The following is a 17,434-nucleotide window of genomic DNA, read 5'->3' on the forward strand; positions in this document are numbered from 1 at the left end:
TAGGGATAAAATTTACAAAAGAAAACTTTGAATCGCCACAGTTCCGGATTGAAGGGTTGACACTTAAACTGCTTTCGCCAAAATATGTTTCCAATCAATAAAATCAAAATTTTGTCTGCAAAAAGCTCGTATTTTCAAACAATCCTAGCGAAATATGCGAAAAATATAGGTACAGGAAAAAAATGTTGAGTGTCAAATTTAACTCTAGAAAATATGTTCAAAAGGTTGTCAAAACGCTCATCTACTGAACTAAGCGCGCGCACACACCACATCTTTGCAGCAAAGTCATGAGATGAGGAATTATGGCACCTGCGCTTTCTGATAACACTAGGCAACAATTTTTGACCTTTTTTTTGTGTTCGGGTTGAAAATGGGCTTAATCGATAGTTTAGACCCTAAAACAAAAAACAGAGTGAGGATTTTCAATTTGAGTTGTTTTTGTAGTCAGGAGAGATGATCAAAGTTGCAAAAATGGCCTTTTTTGCCCTATTTCACGAGTTTGTGGAGACATCAGTATTATGTTTCAAAAAAAACCAAGGTCATATTCGGATTCTACGCACTTTTTTAAGTAAACAATTTCACCGGATTTTTGATTTTCGAAGTTTCAAGCGCATACGGAAGATTTTTGTTTGTAACATATTTTAAAACTCGGAGCGCGCGACACTGGCGTTACTCCACGATGTAATCGTGGCGCGGAACCGTGTTCACGCGGGCGAGGCTCTCGTGCAGTAAAAATCTCATGTTACAAACGAAAATCTTCCGTATGCGCTTGAAACTTCGAAAATCAAAGATCCGGTGACATTGTTTACTTAAAAAAGTGCGTAGAATCCGAATATGACCTTGTTTTTTTTTTAAACATAATACTGATGTCTCTACAAACTCGTGAAATAGGGCAAAAACGGCCATTTTTGCAACTTTGATCATCTCTCCTGACTACAAAAACAACTCAAATTGAAAATCCCCACTTTGTTTTTTGTTTTAGGGTCTAAACTATCGATTAAGCCCATTTTCAACCCGAACACAAATATGCCGTTGCCTAGTGTAATTGTCACATTGGCCATGTCATCACGTGTTGCTACATAGTATGGGGCGAAAAATCGCTACTGCGAACTTGCCAAAAATTCTTGCTTTTGCTAAACTATCAAAAAAGTCTTGTTTTTGTCAAAATTATAAAAAAATCCCAACTTTAGTAAAAATTGTCAAAAAGCACAATTTTTGGCCATACCCTATTGACAAGAGTCTCACTTTTCAACCATTACACCCACTTTTTTTCAAATCCGCTGTTACTCTGTTCTACCTGAAACCAGTTTTGTTGAAGTACACCGCATTTTTTTACTGCATCCGCACTGCGTTTATGCCATCTCACACTATTGAGGGTCTTTATTCATAAAAGCAATTACGCACTGCGTTTACGCGATTACACCAGGTGTAAACAAACCACAAAACCCAGTCTCAGTTTTACGCGTCTAACCACGTTTTTCTTGTCAGTGGGGTAATTGGCAAAAAATACATTTCCTTATGATGTTATCAAAAAAGTCCTAATTTGGGTGGAGCGATGGTTTGCTAGTTTATGTACCCTCACAACAATTGTCGACGTCAACATTTACATCGACTATGCTTTTTTCCAACAAAATGACGGAAAAGTGATTAATTAATTATTTAGTAGGAATCTTCTGTCCATACCAAAGCCAGGTCAGGGCTGTTAAATTACCGTAATTTATTCGCTGGTAAAATACAGCGGTAAAATACGGTATTTTACATTATTTATGGTATTTTACTAATTTGGATATGAAGAGTTATTTGTAGTTTTGACTTCGAAGTTCTGAACTTCTGACCTGCTTCTGAAGTGAATTTTCATCTGTTTTAGATGTTATTAGAGATTATAGGAAATTTTCCATGGACATTTTTTGGAAATTTATGGGGAAAATTTTTGGTAACTTTCAAATCATAAATTTCCATGGAAATTTGGAAATTTATGAAGGAAATATGGGGAAAAAGTGTTCAATTTTGCTGTTTGGTAAATTATGGTAAAATACGGTAATAAACTTTTGGTAAAATACCGTAAAATACAGTAAAATACTGCCGTAATTTACCAACATAAATTACCTTACTGCCCTGAGCCAGGTAAATGAAAAGTTTCAAAATTTTCTCATTATTTCTGATACCTCGACATGCCATCTCGACATGTAGATGTAAAATTCGACATCTACAACTATGTCGACCAATTTTTCAGAAATAAAATTTCTGTTTTAGTGTTTAAAAGTTTAGTAATTCAAAAATATGATCTTGTTCAATGAGGAAAACAAATTTTTTAGGGCATTGATGAAATTATTCACTTTTCCACAATTTGGAGTTGTAGATGATATGATGTTGATATTGTGGATGTATTTGTTGATGTCGAGTTCCACATCAACATTAACATCGACATGTCGACATGAAAATGGATTAGTTTAGTACTCTTAGATAAAGTATTGCACCATCTTTGATATAACCCGGTTGGCAAAACATTTTTTAGACAGTGCATCTGAATAGGGATATGACCACATATCAGTCAGAATGTATTTTCTGACTGCCAAAATGGCAATATCTGACTGTGGTTCGCTAAGATCTTCACTCAGTCTTCTGACAAGTCAGCGCCATCTTGGAATATCAAAAAAATACTTGTTTCTAGAATCTAGATTGGTTGATTGTAGTCAGCTGTCAGACTGCAAATCTGACTGTCAAAACGGCAATTTCTGACTGCAGAAATGAGTAGTCAGATATCACCAGAAATGTGCCAATTGGGAAGGAATTTCTGTACTTCTTTGGAAGTGGACTTTGCATCGATGCTGTTTTCAGTACGAATAATAGCTACATCAGAGGAAATCATTTTTGAAAAAAAAATCAAAATTTTTAAACTCAAATTTTATATACCTTTACAAAGCAGGAGGTCGACATAAATTTCAATGTGAATGTTGACCCATCCACATCCGTCACTTTTGGATGCCACATGTTGATGTGAATTTTGACCCTGTGTCGAGCTAATTGTTGATGTAATTGTCGACTGATGTTGATCTGCATTCGTGTTGACAATTGGCTCAACACAGGGTTGAAATTCACATTGACATGAGTGGCATCGAAAAGTGACGGATGTGGATGGGTCGACATTCACATCAAAATTAGCATGGCCATTGCATTTTATAATGGATGTTAGCCCAAGTATCCAATTTGGCATAAGGGTACGCGTTGATTTGTATGAGATACTTTCTTCAGAGGTAGTATGTCACAATTGTGGAACAAAGAAAAACAATTTCAAGGTGAAATTTGTTTAAAATTTACAACTTTCAAAAATTAATTTAAAAAATTTGTTTCCCACTTGCTTACTAGTAACATCTACACAAGCACCTTTGAGCTGGCCAGGTGTGTTTAGAGACCCTGAGCTCCTCAGTGTTGGCCTCTATGGACGTTCAAACCAGTTTTAGCTTTTTGATTCTGCCAACAGATGGTGTGCACAATCTGTTAACTTGGCCAATGACTGGCAGTCCCCTGGTAGGCTGGTACTTGACGTGTAATGTTGATAAGTGCATGTAAGATTTTCAATTACACGTTCAAGCTTGCCTCTGTAGCTGGATTTGAACCAAGAATGAATAAAAAACCCTCTTGTTGGCCGAAATTTCAAAAATTTCTATTTTTGCCAAAAGTATGTATTAGAAAAGTACCTGTTTTTTGCCAAAATGTTCAAGAAGTCTCATCACTAGATTAATTGTCACAGAAGTCTCATTTTTGACAAAATTATACAGAAGTTTCTTTTTTAAGAAAAATTATTAAAAAATCTCAACTTTTGTCAAAATTGCCAAAAAAGTCTTGTTTTTTGCCAACATTGTGGGAAAACATCTTTTTTTAAATGTCATCAAAAAAGTTTTAATATTTTTTACAGAAAAGGCCAATCCAATAAACTTTGATAGTAGCCCAAATTTCAAAAATTCCCGCTTTTGCCAAAATTATCCTAAGAAGTCATAGTTATGTTTTTTGGCCAGAATTGTCTGCAAAATTCTGTTTTTGTCTAAATTTTCAAAAAAATCTTGTTCATGTCAAAATTGTCAATAAGTTCCTTTATTGTCAAAATTATAAAAAACTCCAACTTTTGTAAAAATAGCCAAAAAAAACTCCTGCTTTTGGCCAAAACGTTCAAAAAATCCTGTTGCCAAAAGTGGCAAAAATTCTTGCTTTTGCCAAAATTATCCCAAAAAGTCCTGTTTTTTGCCAATTCATGGTCAAAATTTATTTTTTTCGTAGTTATAAAAAAGATCTGTTTTTTGCCAAAATAAATAAATTATTGTAAGTAAAAAAAACTTCTGCTTTTAGGCAAAATTTTCAAAACTTCTGCTTTTTGTCAAAAATGTCAGCAAGTTTTACTTTTTTGACTGTTTTATATCGAAATGGTCAATAAAATCTTGTTGTTAGCCAAAATAGTCTGAAAGTACAGCTTTTTCAAAAATTGTCGAAAAGTCCTAACATTGATCAGAATTTGTCTGAGAAGTGCTGCTTTTTCCATTTTTAAAATCAATCTTTGTAATTTTATATTTTTCCTCTCGATTTCCTCTTCTATTCATTTTTAGTAGTTTTCTTTAAAAATTGACCTCAATTTGAATTTTTTTTTGTATTTTTTTTTCACAGAGCTCATGATTACAATCCGTGCTAACTTCAGTACATGAGCGTTTTGACAACATTTTGAACACGTTTTCTGAGCTGAAATTTAGAATTTTTTGGAAGAACACCCCCCCCCCTCACGTCCTTACGCCCTTCTTACCCAGAAAAATGAAATAAAATTAGGTACATCAAATACGGCTGTCTATTCCATTATCCATAGAAAAAAATGCTCACGAAATATTCCTATTCACATCTCTATCTATAGGTACATCTCAATTTCATCCTGCCAAATCAACTTTCAAAATTCACCCCCTTCTTCCACACCTCACCTCTGTACCATCACAAAGACGAAAAAAAATGATTAAATCCAGTCATTAGGCAAAAATAGATGACATTATATTAAACAAACATCGATTTTCGAACAATTTCAAATCAAAAACGTTTAAAATGATTAATAATCGCGCACCGGGTAGTATATTCTCGTCGAATATATAAAAGTTTCTCGCAGCAGCATCGAAGAGCGGATTTCTTTTAAAACAGAAATTACATCAGACTGGAATTATAGATGATGCTGTAGCAATTGTATTAAACGAAATAATCCAATTTCTTTTTCACCGGCGTGGCAAAAAGAGCGAGACAGATAGAGAAAAAAGAAAAAAGATAGAGAGTAAAAAATGCATTGGTTTTGAACCGAAAGAGAGCCAGTAAGCGAGGGTACGAGGGAACGCTTTTTATGGGGTTATAAAACAGATAAATGATCACCGAGTACTTCTAATTTAATAGTATAATTAATTTTTATTTTATTGCCATCGCTAACATTTTACTTCACTTTGAAAACTTAACGAAGTAAATTCATTTAGGATGTAAAATCGAGCAGCATCGCAACAGATTATTATTATAGGGTGACGCTTTCCAACCTATCGAAAGGATCTTGTTTTATTTTAAAATTATTTTTCCTTCGACGCTGAGTAGGTATTTAAATAGATAGTATATCTCTTCCTTCATCCATTTCATCATTTTTTTTTTCGTTTAAATTTTATTGACTCATTGTGTACCTATCTATCTGTAAACTTACTGATGGAGATCGATAACCATTCAAATGCTAGAGAGGTAGATGTTTGAACTTTGATACTTTGTTGTACATATAAAAAGGGTTAGCAACACAAGCCGGAGGGTAGACAGAGTATATCGAGAGTCAATTAACGAGCCAAAGGAGACTATGTACTATACCTATCTACATGGCACATGCGAGTACTTTTGTGATATAGGCTAAAACAGAAACAGTTTTCAGATACGAGTACCTACATTACATAGGCTGCAGCAAGTCTCAAAAACATACAAATATTCGTCAAATTTACCATCTCGAAAGGGTACTAAAGCTTTGTCACCCGTTTTCGCGACATTATTGCGCCCTAGTGATTTTTTTTCTCTCTCCTTCGCTTTGCTTTTAAACGTCTGGAAAAACCTTCTAATCATTTTCAGCAGTTACATTGAAAATGGCTCGTTTTTTAAAAACATATACAGGTATTCGAACAAAGCACAGAGTGAAGGGATAAAAAAATACATAAGAGCGTGGCAGCTATGTCATCCCTAGAGAGCCGAAATAATTGTTTGAAAAATTCGTTAAAAACCGAATCTGCGTACCTAAGGTTACATGTCGAAAGAATGATGAAATCACCCACCAATGTGGAGTTTTCACGGGTTGGAAATTTTTTCGAAAAGGGGTATTATACAGACGAGGGGAAACGTGGAGCAAGTTGGATCAAAAAATGTATTAAAAATCAGGGATCAGAATATCTGAAAATGTAGCAAAGCATGGATCACACAATTGTCGCGAATTGTGGATTTTTGGAGGCTTGTATCGAAAAATGAACTTGAAATTCGAAATCAGCACCTACAAAAACCTAGAAAGTCACAAGTCACACAAATTTTCCAATTTTTTGAAATTAGGGAATTTATATTGTGAGGTCTAGAGGGCTTCTATAAAAAAAATTAAGCTGAAATTCAAAATCACAGCTATCGAAAATATTTATTTTTTCAAAACTTGACTACAATGGAGGAGGGGGTAGGCATTAAAAATACCCAGATGCCAGAACAAAACACGTTCAGAATTCAGATCTCGGGAATGAATATCCTATGAACACGAAGATGCATATTTACGGCAAACTGTGTAGGCAACTTATTTTACTTACATGATTTTTTTATATAAAAGATTTTTTAAGGAACTTTTTTCCTCCAATATTTCAGTCAAGAATTGATTTTTTTTTAAATACCAAAAATGATTATAAAAAATTGAAAACGCTTTTATTTACCTATTCATTTTTTTTGAAAAATAGTTTTTACAAATACGCAACAGTGGGGAAATTTCGAAATTTTTTCAGTTTTTTATTTCAAAATGTCGCAAGTTTGCAATTTATTTTTCATGCAAAAAAACAAGATTTCTGTTTAAAAATGTTGTCCAAATTTTACTAACGACGAATAGCTTAAAAGTTGAACTTCAACAAAAACAGAAAATATGAAAATTTCTTGTTTTTTTTTTTTTTTTTTTTAAATGAAATGCCAACAATTTTTCAACTTTTTTTTCTGCAGACGATTCATTTTGGAAAATTGAATGAAAGTTGAATTTTGAAATCAACGTTCGTCTAAATCAGAAAATATTATATCAACTTTTCAATTTTTTTCGCGTGCTTCCAAAATCCCTGAATTTTATTGACCATTTATGATTCCATGCAATAAATAGGTACGTGAAATTTTACGGTTTCTTTGATTTTGTGTGGTTTTTTTGAGAGGGGGGGAGGAAAGGGATACAAAGGCTATTTTGGATGATCACTAAACACTCTTTTTACGAGATTTTTTCTCTCTGGAACTGCTCTTTTTTTTTGGGGGGGGGGAGGGTAGATTTTGGAAAAGAACTTGATCTTGAAGTTCTCATTTTCTATAAAAAGTTTCGGGAGAACGCATTTTTTCATTTAAAAAAGGCGCCTGCCTAGGAATAATTGTGACCATCCACGAGAAAACCGACCTTTGGTCTGAAAAAAGAATTTCCGACTTTTTTTTCGGGTTTATGATTCTTAGACTCTAAAATTCATTGAAAACTTCTCGGAGACCCTAAGGTGAAGTTTTGCAGATCTGCTACTTTTGAACATTAAAATTGTACGAAAAATAAGGACATCTTGAAATTTGGTCATTTTCAAATAAAACTGCGAAAAAATTTACGAGGGTTGGCCGAAAAATTAGTCACTAAGCGCTCTCCGGCGGAGAAAAATGCAACTACAGTGATCTCAAATACACGACTGGAAACTTTGAAATTTTAGCTTGAGAATGATATGTTTACAATCGTGATATGATAACTAAAAGTTGATGAAATTTTGATTTGAAATGGCTGATGAAAAGATCTCGGGTCGCGAGAGAAAATTTAGGAACTTTCATGCATTACTCGCTCTGGCGCCAAGACTGGCTCACTTATTGAGCCTTTTGTGTGCTCAACTTGTAGTCTGAAGTCTTAAGAACACGTTGGTGTACTCAACTATTCTGTATGACCTGTAGAAAAAATTTTAGATGGCCCTGAAGCGACCGAGAGAACATTCTTGCGAAAAAATTCAAAATTTTCATCGGCATGACTTTTCATTCAGTAACTTCAAGTTCATGTAATTTTTTTCCTACGAGTTGTACAGAAAAGTTGAGCACACCAACGTGTTCCTGAGACTTCAGACTACCACACTCAATACGTCCCCTGGAAATCGACCCAGTAGATTTTTTTCTGTTCAAAATAAATTTTCACGTTTTCTCGAGAAATCCAAAAATTCTGGAGAAATTAAAAATCTCACTGCAGGTTTCAGAATGGCAAGAAATGATCAAATTCGGGTTTTTGGCGAATTTACCTATTATTTTCAAAACTAATTTTCATAATTCTTACTGAATAAATAGCCATAGTTCTTAGAAAGCAGAAATCTTCGAGAATGGTCGATTTCGGATTTTCAAAAATTCGACAAAATCGAAAAATCAATTTGGCCAGTTAAAGTTTTAGTTGTGAGTCACCAGGGTTGTGCCGTAGAATACACCATGTAGAATCATGCGCATTCTACGCGTAAAATAGCGTGTGTAGAATAGCCTGAAAAAAATGTAGAATGCGTAGAATGCGTAGAATGCGTAGAATACGTAGAATAAACGTGCAGATTATTTTTATTTTTTTGAAATACTTATATTTTTTTCATTTTTTACATCATTTAATTCAATGCTGGTATGTAAAAATAAAAAAATGAAATGGCAAGGCAATAGTAAGGTTAAAAAAACAAAATAGGTAAGAGTAACAATAAGATAAAAAAAAATCACGAAATAGTAACAGTAAGGTAAAGAACAAAAACAAAATAGTAACCAGCAACGTATTTCAAATCACTTGCTTTTCCTGTGGTTTTTATAATTTTGAAAATTAAGCTCACCTAACACAGCTTCATTCGACTTCGGCATTATGATTACTAGTCTTATCACTTTTTCTGTTTAGTTAGTACCTAAGTGTATTGATTTCTTTTCTCAAATTCTCAATCATAAATTATAAATTTATGTTACTTATAATCAATTTATAAAATTAAAAAGAAGAAAACCCAAATTCATATTTCAAATTTCATTTCCTGAACAAAAAAGTTGAACTTTCATTTTTCAAAAGTGCATTTTTGGTAAATAAACAATTTTTTGGCTTTCAGATAGGATGATTTTGCTGCATTCTACGCATTCTACACCGTATTTTACGCATTCTACGCGTATTCTACGCATTCTACGCATTTTACGCATTCTACATCAAATTTTACGTATTCTACACCAAAACGTAGAATAGGCTATTCTACGCGTAGATGCCCAACCCTGGTTGTGAGGGGTTTTAGACCATGCTGTTTCCAGTAAAAACAGTGTTCCCGTTCCAATGGGAGTAGAACACTTCAAAAGGTTGCCTCGTCAGACTCATTTCAACCTTTTGGAACAATATTTATTTGATCACAAGCTATTCTGCAATCTCCAAAGAGCAACAAATAGCTCAAAATAGTCTTTTGAATTTTTTTAATTTCGACAGAAATCCAAAAATGAACTTTACAACCTGAGATTTTGGTTACGGGGGTTTTAGGACATGCCCCTTAGATCTAGCTTGGTTTCGTTCAAATCGCAGAGTGTCAATTAAAAAAAATTCTTCGTAAAAAATCATTTTCTGAAAATTTCAAAAAAAAATTATTTTGACATTCCACACGAATCTCTTAGATTTTCAAACATCCCAGCTGATTCATCAAAACGTTACCAAAAATCGAAAAACCAACGATGGTAGCTAAAAATGTGATACTTAACGGCTGGTTCCTTACCTCTTCTTTTAAAAAAATTCTATTTCAATCCTAATCATTCTCGACCATCGCCTAATGAGCCATATATCGCAATAGTCGCATTTTCAAGCCGAAAAGTTCGTCTAAAAGCACTACAGACCGTAACGATAAAGCCGGCTAGCTCTTTGCTTTTCATACACACGCGGACAACAAATAAGCCCGAATAGGACAGCAGAAAAAAAAATAGCACAGAGACAGAGACAGGGACATAGAAAGGGAAAAAAAGGCAGAAATTTCACGTGAAATAATTTCGCAACTATACGAGTAGCGAGAAGTACGAGTAAAAGGAGCGGGGGCGCGGGGCGGGGTTCGAATCTACTAAATCCAAACTGACGGCGATATTGATTAAAAACGAAATTCGCTGCCGAAAAAGCACCAACATAACAAGAATAAAACAAAAAAATATCGCGAAAAAAAGCTCGCCAAAGTCAAAGAGCTCGAACACACAGAGAAAAGGAGAGAAGAGATAGCCAAACGACAGTCTCATTGAGCGAGAGAGGAGAGAAACGAAGTATATACCTATCCTACGGTACAGTAAAAGGGGAGAAAGAGAGACAGAAAGAGAGTGAAAAAGAAAACCCTGCCAGTTGAACTCATCCGTGAAACGTCTTATTCTGTAATTTAAATATCAAAAGAATAATTTACAAAAATTGCTCGACATTTGGAAGAAACGAATGTGCAACTCATCTGAGCGTGTAATACCTCGTATGGGAAGCCATTTTTCCATATTTAATATTTTCATAGATTGAATTCGACGGCGGCGGCGGCGACGGCAGCAGCAGCAATGGTGGCGTTTATCAACGTGCAAAAAAGATACGTACGTAGTATAAACGTATATACACGAGACCAGCCAGCTCGGCCGGTCGGTTCGTAGTATATACAGTTTCGTCGACGACTTGGAAAGCTGCAGCACAAAAACCAACATCATCGGCAGCTAGAAGTCGACTGAGAAAAAGAGCGACAGAGAAAGACTGCGAAAAAGCGAACAGCAATAATTGAATAATTGTAAATTATTAAAACAATATAGGTGTCGGAACTGTTCTTCAAGGGGGACCGAAATTTTTTTTGAGGGTATCGTGTGTGTGACCCAATGACCGTGCGGATGAGGTTTTCGGTGTCGATGAAAATCAATGAGGGGCCAAAAGTGCGCTCGCGCAAGGGGCTCCCCCAAATCTAGTACTTTGAATGGAATGCCCCACCCTCAAATTTCTCCTCTACGTTTGTACTTTCTTCAGGGTAAATACGCGATCCGATCCGGCTGTTTCCCAGCAACCCAGCATCTCATTCGAAATTTACTCGCGTTCGGCTTCCTATGTAACGGTCGCACGCTGCTCCGTTCATCTCGCGCCGCGTATATTTTTCATATTACGTTCTTCCGGCAGATTTTTATATTCGGCCAAATTTTTTTTTGCCCATAGTTTAATACGTGTGGTTTTCGGTTTTCAATTTTTTTTCCTTTTTACCAATTTCGCCTATTTCTTTGCGGTTTTCTACCCTTCCGTTCGGCTTGATACGTATTTTATTTTTTAAATATTTCGCTATTTTTCAAGTTCGCAAAATACCTAATCTATATACATCGTTGGTTCGCGTACGCGTGTTTTTTTCTATCGCTTTCGCTCTCTATTTGGCTGCGGTTTTTTCCTCTCGTTTTGTCGATATGTCCAGTGAGAGTTCGCGCGCGTATAATTCGAAGGTGACGCGAGTTTTACACATCAATTATTAAATTCTATATAGGTAAGAGAAAATTTTCACCGATATCGTACTATCTACTTTGCTGTATATAGCTACTCGGTATATAATGGTTTTGCAAACTTGGCAGCTTGTGTCGGCAGCCCAAATTGCCAGCAATTTTTTCACATAGTCTAGCGATATCGATTGGCTTTCGCGTGCGAATTTTCATTCATAAATTTACGATAACGCGAGTACCTAGATGTGTTCTGCTGATGGGTGCTGCTGCTGCTTGGTTTATTCTCCCAGCTATGTAACCTTGATTATCCTAAAGACTAAAGTTTTACATTTTATCTATTTCGGTTATATGGTCTGAAAATTAGAGCTTGGCGGAATTTTCCGCAGTAAAATGAGCCTAGAGTGAGTTTGAGAATAACAGGCCTCGTTTCTAGTACCTAATTCTATATACTTGTGTACCTTGATTGTCGTAATAGACTAATATTTCCTTTAGATTTGGTTCTTTGATAGGCGATTCTGCTTATTTTAATGTCATACAAAGAGCCTAGAGTAGCATCTGAGATAAAACTATCAATTTTCATATAACCTGGATTATCCTAATAAGATCAGTTTTCTGCCAATTCGATTACTTAACCGAAGGGTTAGCCCATTTTAATCTGCAGAATGAACGCAAAGCAGCTCGAACTAAAGGATTTTTCCTCGATTTTAATAACTGTTATCGTAGGAAGACAATTCACTTTTTAATTTGAACATTTAACTAGAGGTTTGGCTTATTTTTATTTGTAGAATGAACGTAAAGTAGTTAGTTCGAGCAAAAATATCATCTACTTATTAATAATGTACTGGTAACTATAAATCAGCAATTTTATAGACAATTTTTATACAATACGATTACTTGACCTAGGAATTCGACTGTTTCAGTAGATAAAAATTAGCACAGAGTGTCTTCAGCTAAAGCATCTCCTTCAATCTCGTTATCTTTTATAGGGCAAGATTTTTTAATTTTTCTACCCCCAAACATAACATCAATATGCTCCAAGAATAAAGGAAATATGCCAAAAATATTTTTGAAATCAATCAGAGTTGACCAAATATATGTAGAATATTTTATTCCACGTGAAATGTAAAAAATGATCTTATATTTTATTGAAAGATGGGGGAGGGGGTCAGAAATGTATGATCAGTGAGATGATTAAAATGATAAGCTAGTAAAGAACAGAAAAAAAGAATAAAAATGTGAAAAAAATGTCCCTAATTGATCACAAAATTATATAGATAATTTATTGATTGATTCTTTAGGGAGGAAAAATTTAATCATTTAATCAAAGACTGATAAAATGAGTGGAATTTTAAAACAGATTCAATTACTTATTTTCCCTTCTAAAAATTCAGGATCTGTTAATACATATTACCTCGAAAACGAAATCCACCTCCAAAAATGCATCTTACGAGCCCTTGTCCGTCCCTCTGGGTGATCTACTGGAATAATTCACGCTATCAGACAAGGGTCAATTCAAAGCAAGTCGTAATATACTGCAATTTTAGCGACTTCTACTCACAGTAAGTGCAATTTTAAAAAATTGGAAAACATTACATCTCGTAAAAATGAGCAAAAAATAATTTTCAGCTTTCAATTTCACTACAATTGCAGTATATATGGCCTGTTTTAAGTTTTTACTGGTCTCAGTATGAATTTTAGTCCAATAGTTCAGCCGGAAAAACAGTCAGGGGTTCCCAAAATGACAAGATATAGGTACTTTTTAAACTGAAAATTATAAAACCGTGGGGAAAAATTGATGAACTGAACTGAAATTGGACTTAATGGTGTATTTTTGTGAGTCGTTTACGATACATCGTAAGAAATAATTTTTCAAACTGAGATTCACCATTTTTGGTGAGAAAATGCACCTCTGAGGACACTTGCCACAGAAAAATTAAAAATGTGCATTTTGCTAAGAACATCAGTTTGAAACATTTTTTTTAAATGTTTACAATTGAGTATTGGTGATGTTTAGCATCTCCGCGATATTGAAAAAATTCTGTTGAAAACTAACTTTTTAACAGAATTTGTAATTTTGCCCTCTTTGAAGGAGTAAAGAGAGGTTAAAATTTTATCTCGAAGTTGAAATTTTTAGGAAAAAAAAGGTCAACTTTCATTGGATAGGTACATTTAAAATCCAAAGACAGGAGCTTTTCACACCCTAAATTGACTACAGGTAGGTATTTTTCGGCTCCATTTTTCTTTTTTTCAGAACGATAACTCAATTTATTGTTTGGTAATGAAAATGTGTTGAAAAATTCAAAGTAGCTGGTTTTTCAAGTAGAAATTTGGTTTATACTCTATTTTCAACTTTTAAAATCGATTGGTGGTGACTGGTGATTTAAGCTGCTCTATTGAGGGTTCAATGAATTTCTGAATTTTTCTGTTTTGGAAAAATTGTCAAAAAAAGAGCTAAAATGAAATTCAGCGCTTAAAAACTCAGATTGATAGTCTTTTGTGATTCTTTCATCGATCGATTTAAACATAAATTTTCGAAATTAATTTCTGCATATTCCAATCCATAATTTAATAGTCATTTTTTTGAAATCTGAAAAATTAAAAAATCCGCTGGAGGTTCTAGAATAGCTCAAAAAGATTCAAAATCGCACTTGGAGAGAAAAATAAGATTGTTTTTCATGCTTAATGTGTTCGTGAACACGTTTTTTTCATTTTTTCGTGAAAAAAAATCACTGGAGAAAATTTTGAATTTTCAATCAAAGGAAAGAAATTTTGAAAATTTGTGCCTACTTTGATCAAAAAGGTCACAATGATAAGTGAATTTTAATTTACAGGAGCTGAATTTCATTTTGATTTTTGTTATGGCAATTTCTCCAAAACAGGAAACCCCAAAAATCTGTTCCAAACTCTGAAAATTATTAAAATTTTTACCAATCGATTCGAATTAAAATTTTTAAAAATTTTCCGAAAGTCGAAAAACTGAATTCAGCATTTCTGAATGCATTTGTGGGTGAAGTCAGAAATGCATTTATTTCCAAAATTCATAGTTTCTTGAAAATATTTTGAATATTTTGAATTCTCATTCCTAGGTAAATATTTTTAATTTGATCTAATTAACGAAAAAAATCTGAAACTTGGTCAACATCATCATATTGTTGACTAGCTTAACAATTGATGAAGATTCCCAGTAGTGTCATTCAATAGATTCAGCGGATTTTTTTGACACTTAAAAAATCCGATCAAGAGGCTAAAAATCAGTCAGCATTTTACAAGCAGAAATTTCAACTATTTTAGTGAATTTCTTGACCAATTTTAGCCCAATTATTCATGGTATACCAGCCCTAATTCAAATCCATATCAATTGAGCAACACATTCTCCATTATTGATAATTACGACATTTAAATCTACAGAAAATGTATTTAGAAAACAAGGTTTAAATCGAAAACTTGAACCATTAGCTATCTATGTGGCATTGTGGTATGGTGAAAAACTGAAAATTTTCTGTAGAGGCTCCTCAACCGCTGGAAATATCCACCAACAAAATGTGAAAGCTTGAAAATGTACATACAATACATACATAGTATGAATTAAATGTACAAAATTACGACCTCGTGCTTTCTCGCGAAACTCAAAAATTCTCCGGCATTTCACGACGATGAGACAGAAGCACGATTCTGTGAGAGCTTTTATACGTAACGTACGATACATTTTCCGATCAATTGTGCAAAAATTTCTCTCGCCAAAGCCCTACCAGAGTAGTACGAGTAGGTAGGTTATCGTAGACCTTGAATAAAGTGACATAGGTGCTCGTATGTGAGAAGGGAATTTTTTTTGATACTGTGCCATCGTCGTAGTCGATGACCTTTCAAGGTCGTCTTTTATTCAAACCCAACTTCTAATGTTATGGAAAAAATTGTCAAAAGCATGAAATCCTAAGCACTTTTTTCTCTCTCTCTTTCTTTTTTTTCCGAGCTAGATACCAATATTTTATACATCATTCGCGAAAAAGATACATATTCTCTTATACAGGTATACAAAACAATTGTCCTATTATATTAGGAATAAAGATAAGCTCTCGACTGGAAAATTTCCTAAGCACATCTTTTTCAGACAGGTCTTCAAAAATTTCTCACATTCCAAGTTCTTCCAGTCTCCAAAATACGGGTAAAAATATATATCGGGCCACTCACGGTTTACTTAATCCATCCTTACGTGCATTTCGTACGTCGCTTTTCGTATAATACGTAAAATACGCTCCAATAGATACACAGAACCCTTACGTACGTATTTACTGCCCTATTTGGCATCATTAAAAATGCTCATCGACACAAATCCATTCACGCTCCAAGTGCTTTTCACTGGCCGTCAAAAACCTTTCGTCAATCACAGGTGAGTCGAATCGACACATTATTGCTCGCAGACTATCTACGAGATAAACGTCAGCGATTGCCATGCTAGTAACATCCGTCTGTATAGTATTTATTTTTTTTCTTCGTATATACCTATTACCTATACGTATTCTAACCATAGAATCTCTTTCAAAGTGAAGAAGAAAGCATCGTTTTCGTTCTCTTAACTTGACCTATCGGTGCAATGATTTTATAAATATCCCCACAAGAATACGTTCACCATTTACCTATCTAACTATACGGTTCACGAAACTGCCATAAAATCATTTCCGGTGGTAAAGCTGTCCCAGAGATAGGCTTTCGACGAACTTTATTGCACACTTTTACCTACATATCGTGAGAGTATACTGTAGAAGCCAAACGTGTCAAGAAAAATGACCTACGATGACCGTTTCACTCCATTAAACACCGATCAATGCGAATATTAATATGGAAATGGCCTAGCGAGAGAACAAGGTCCAGAAAATATGTATTCAAAGCAATCTTGGCAGTAAAAATGTAAAATAAATATACAGAGTAATTCGGCTGTAGAATACCTCACAACCAGGGCTTCGTTTAGTTTGCATGCTCTGAAATTTTTAGGAGTAAAAAAGAAATTTAATATTTAATACGGTGATCTACGTATTGTTGCAAAATTTTCAGAAGTTTCAATTTCATTTTCTGTTTTTAATCTCGTTATCAATTTTCGATTTTATTTTCAAAGTTGTCAGTTTTTATTTTTTAAATTTCGAGGAATTTAGTTTACAGAATGGATTTCGCTTTCTAACTGGATTTTATGAAATTATGTGGAAATTTCGAACTCACCTGCAGTCGACTTGATAGCGTGTTGGAATAGAAGTGGAGAGTGAATTTTGGATTTACAACTCTGTTCGGTAAAGTTTTGTGGAAATTTCGAGAATTGGAAATCTGGTGGAGGCTCCAGTAGTTTTCAAAAATTCGCTGGAGTCTTCAAATGACTTAAACCCACCAGCAGTTATCTTAATAGCGTGCTAATGTTGGAATGCAGCGTAAAGGGTATTCCACGGTAAGATAGGCGAAACGGCCCTGTTCCCAGATTTGGAAAATTATGATGGATTATTGTTGGGTACCTCCAATGAAAATTTTTGAGCGGAATTTCCGCTTCCAACCGACACCCCTTGGACAGTATGGCCAAAAAACGCGGCCATTCATTCCCACCTTTTCTTTTCAAGTGTTCGAATTGATTCCCACCTTTTCTTTTCAAGTGTACTAATTGATTCCAGCCTATTTGCGTTAACCAGGAGACATCACGCAAGGAGGTTGGCTGGGTCGTCTCTCAAAAAATATGTTGCTATAATGCTTTTAGAAAAAAAAAAAGGACCATCAGAGGGAT

At 34.5% G+C, this 17,434-nt stretch overlaps 1 protein-coding gene across 2 annotated transcripts in view; it reads left to right on the forward strand.

The window, feature by feature from the left end:
- The first annotated feature begins 11,266 nt into the window (after positions 1–11,266).
- The window catches only part of mAChR-A (muscarinic Acetylcholine Receptor, A-type), a 148,688-nt gene continuing 142,520 nt past the window's right edge, over positions 11,267–17,434 (forward strand). Inside the window, exon 1 of one of the 2 annotated variants that reach the window (XM_065365349.1) lies at positions 11,267–11,723. The gene's annotated coding sequence lies outside the window, so the exon portion shown is untranslated. The remainder of the gene's footprint in view (positions 11,724–17,434) is intronic. The other variant, XM_065365350.1, reaches the window with a different exon arrangement.

Source organism: Planococcus citri, chromosome 5 (assembly GCF_950023065.1).
Source record: "Planococcus citri chromosome 5, ihPlaCitr1.1, whole genome shotgun sequence".
In the NCBI taxonomy this organism is placed as follows: domain Eukaryota; kingdom Metazoa; phylum Arthropoda; class Insecta; order Hemiptera; family Pseudococcidae; genus Planococcus; species Planococcus citri.